Source organism: Alligator mississippiensis, chromosome 7 (assembly GCF_030867095.1).
Source record: "Alligator mississippiensis isolate rAllMis1 chromosome 7, rAllMis1, whole genome shotgun sequence".
Classification (NCBI taxonomy): domain Eukaryota; kingdom Metazoa; phylum Chordata; order Crocodylia; family Alligatoridae; genus Alligator; species Alligator mississippiensis.
Genome location: NC_081830.1, coordinates 2,423,348 through 2,427,503, shown reverse-complemented (window position 1 = coordinate 2,427,503; position 4,156 = coordinate 2,423,348). Strand labels below are relative to the sequence as shown.

The window sequence follows — 4,156 nt, the reverse complement described above, 5'->3', positions numbered from 1 at the left end:
ATGCACACCTTCACATTTGCTCTCTTTCTACTGGGCCCACATAGCTCTCGGTCTCAGTTCCCCAGCTTCCTGGGGCCAGCTTCAAAAGGAGAGACAGAGGGTCCCCTGGAAAATGCCTGATGTGTAATTACTAAAGTGCTATATGAGAAGTTAGGTCTATGTGGGTTCAAACCTCATCGGGGCCAGGGGGCTTTAAGCCTGTCTCTGGCTTCCTAGGTGAACCTCCTAACCACTTGGCTTTCCTGGCTAAAACATGGGACAGTCCTTGCCCACTTCTAGCTCTCCAAAGTGTAACACCAGCTGCCTACAAGTTTCTGATTGTCTAATTTCTCAGGCTCGGGCACTGTCTCAAGGGACATGCATGTGCCCAGCCAATGTATAGCCTGTTGCTGGAGAAACAGAACTGCAACCTGCACACAAGCACATTTCTGGAGCTTACATGGCTAAAAAGACTGCTAGTTCGATGTCCAAAGGGAAACAGAATTACACTCTTCATGTCCTGGCAACACCCCCACCCCAAAGTTGATTCATCCAGAAGTATAGCATATTGATACCTCATTGATTCCTCCAGAAGCATAGCACATACATTCAGATCCTGGCAATGCTGAAATCCATGGTGCATCTGGGCTTTGATATCAGTGGGACTACATTTTGGAGTCCATCCTTTGGTGTTGCTATATCTCTGTGGGTAGTGAAAGGCTTCCATTTTCTGTGGTATCTGGTTACTCCATAAACAGTATTATATATAACTTCATATAATTTTTTTCTAGATATTTGCATAGCCCTCCTCACCCTAGTGTTTGCTGCCTTCTGTGTCACAGCACCCTACAAGTTTAGCTTATGCTATTTTACACATGAAGAAACTGAGGCACAAGATTTGAGAGAGATTAAGATTTGAGATTAAGAGTCTAGTGAAAAATTACAATGGAAGATAATGACTTCATTTGAGCTACACATATCCAGCCATGTGGCCTTTTAGACTTTAATACATTTATTGCTTATATCCATCTATCTCCTATGGCTTTTGACCACCATGTATATACTGGAGCTATTGATTCCAGTATTTACACCAGTCAAGTTACCTAATTCCCTTTGGTTTATGTGGAGATTTTTGTGAAGCCTAAGATCCTTGAGCACCACATTTCTAATACATTTATTTTGAATCTTACTTTTAATGGTCATTGGACAGCTTTCATTCCCAGGGAGTTCATTGAGAAATGTGTTTGTATGTCTATTTTATATACGGCATATCTAGAATAGCTCTGAGCTTCCTAATAACTCCGAAATTATGACTCATCCTCATTCACCACTCACATCACCAGTATCTTTCCCATTCTAAAGCAATAGCTCCTTCCATCCAGTTTCTATTCCAGTTGCTTATGTATCATTTCTTACCCTTTGCTGCCATCTGGGGATCCTTCAAGGCAAGAAAAATATGCTTGATATTATCTATATTTCCTGTCTTTTGTCTGTACTATTTCTCTGTGATCAGTTCCCAAAAGCTTCCAGTTGATCTGTCCACATGCCAGACTAGTGGGAGCTCACTACCCACTTGGAGTCGGGAAGGCTCCCTGGTGTTACCGCATCCAAGGGTTTCGCTTTATTCTTATTAATTCATCATCAAACATCGCATGTAGGCCCAAATCTTGGTAACCCCACACTCAAAGGAAAACTAGCTCTGATTTCAGTGGGATACGGTTTTGAAATTGTTTGGGGCTGCAATATTCTCTAAGTATCAAAATGCTTCCCATCACAGGTATCTCTATAAACAGTGATACATTTAACCACACATCATTCACAAGACGTGGGAAATATCTTCACTAGGGAGCTACATAGGCTTCCTCCCCTGCAATAGCTATGAACTCTCTTGTCACAACGTTGTGCTATGGTAAAGTGAGGCTACTGTCCCTTGTCATAGATGGAGAAACTGAGGCACAGGCAGATTAAGGGACTCCTGAAAAAGACCAATGGAACTAGAAAGCTTTTAATCAGTTGGTGATCAGGCCTATTGCCTCCACAGAAGCCAAATCTACCTATACCATATGCAGATGCGCTTCCACTGATTGCAGTGCAGCTGGGTCTGATTTACATCCACTGGGGACTTGACCCATTGATCACAACTTGACATGGCCAATTTAGACCAGCTAGAGATCTGCCTTGCAGCCATGAATGCCAAATGTGGTCATAACTACTTAGGGGGTCTAAGTACATACTTCCTATTTATTTTAATGGGAAAATATCAACCTGTGCATCATGTTCAGACGTAAATATTATTACCATTGAATTAAAAAGAATAGAGGAAGCTCAGTAGGATGACCCATACTACCTTACCCATCGGGGGCAACTTGACATGCGAGCTGTTCATTTCCTTCCTTCTCAAACTTTAATCTATACTCCCTGACTTGCTTTTCATACCAGCCCCAGAAGACTTCCTCAGACCTGCATTTCCCAAATTACTTTTTATTCTAACGACTCCCAGTGGGACCCATCAAGAACAATCGATAGCTTTGTTTCTGTCACAGCCCTTAATGCCCAGAGATTTGCCAGATCTCCCTGCAGTGCCCCTGGCTCCTCGCCCCAGCACAGTATTCCTTGGAGCGCCCATTAAAGCGCATGATGTTATAATGAAGGATGTGGGCTCCTACAATTCTCTGGAGCAGCAGGTCCTTCACTGCTAATTAGAGAGATTTCTTTTTAGAAGGTGCGCTGCTGAAAGCGTTGTTGTTAATGATAATTGGAACTTTTTTTTTTTAACTGAAAATTTTATTAGTTTTATCCAAATGAAAAAGTAAAATTAACATGTTTCAAATGAAATGGATGAGAAAGCTTTCCAAGTAGGGGTCTGTCACTCCAGATCTTTGATTAGATAGATAGAAACAGATGCAACCTGTTGGCCAATATGTTCTTGCCACTTCCCTTGACCAGTGACAAGGGGCTAGGAGGCTTTGCTTGATCTTTAACACTCTTCTGGGGATGGCTATGGTAGTGGTTACAGTTGCATTGCAAAACCTTGCTAGGTTCATTTCCCATTTGCTTTCTCTCTAAACAATTAGCTATACCGTCATGAAAACTTTTCTTTAGAACTAACAAAACAAACCAATGATATTTAAAAAATGAATGCAGTGCTCCTGACATTGAAAATAGCCGCTCTGCAGCCCCTGCCCAATGAAGTTCACTGTGCAGAAAGAATGTGTTCATAAGCCTTGGGTGCAGAGACATGAAGAGAGAGAGACAGATAAACAGAGAGAGAGAGAGAAAAAAAAATTTTTTTTACATCAATGCAAACTATTAATAACAAAAAGTGATGGCCCTCCCAAAGAGCCAAGAATGAAATACTTGTCGGTAATAAAAACACTCATTTGACCAAACATTGAAACCTGAATAGAAACCACTTAATATACAGAATACAGAATTCTTCAGTATCTGCTTAATGAACTCGAACTGCACAAGAAGTGGGTTCGTTACAAAATTGGAACGATACAGAGAAGATTAGCATGGCCCCTGCGCAAGGATGACATGCAAATTCGTGAACGCAAATTCTTTCTTTCTTTCTTTCTTTCTTTCTTTCTTTCTGTCTCTTGCTTCCTGGTCTGGGCACATTTGGATCTAAACACTTAGCTTTATAATAAAATGTGGACTAGTTTGTGTGATGCTGGGCCACTGAAGAGGCACTCTGCAACCCAAGTGGTGCACAGAGGTGCCCATGGCCAAGACCCCAGCTGCCACCGGAAGCCACTGGTTCTCTTGATGATGGTACCCTGCACAGCGTGTGCCAGGATGTGTTGGCTTACCCTGCTCTTGTTGGCACTAGGCATCACTTCCAAGTCATGTCAAGCTATTTTTAATACAATCTCTGCTGCAGTCAGGGCAGGCAGCAAAGACAGGGATGTGGCACACTTCTACCATGCGTGAGAACAGTGCCTTCCCAGACAGGATCTCAAGGCAGATCACCTGAGTTGTAGCGGGGCACAGGGAGGGACAGCAGAGCGCCAGGCCTGCCACTCCCATTGCTGTCCACCACAGGAGAAACAGGCAGTGATAGAGGTGGTCTGTCTAGTGAGCTGCCACTGGGGAGGACTTGTGGTGTGCAGAGGTGGGCTTCTAGTAGGGAGGAAGGAGCAGAGGCACCTGTTGCTTTTAGGCAGAATTTGGGGTG

At 43.1% G+C, this 4,156-nt stretch overlaps 1 non-coding gene across 1 annotated transcript; it reads left to right on the top strand.

Moving 5' to 3' along the window:
- The first annotated feature begins 3,443 nt into the window (after nt 1-3,443).
- Nucleotides 3,444-3,546, top strand: LOC132252002 (U6 spliceosomal RNA). The gene has a single exon (XR_009463739.1). It is a non-coding gene; the product is annotated as a U6 spliceosomal RNA (small nuclear RNA).
- The last annotated feature ends 610 nt before the right edge of the window (nt 3,547-4,156 follow it).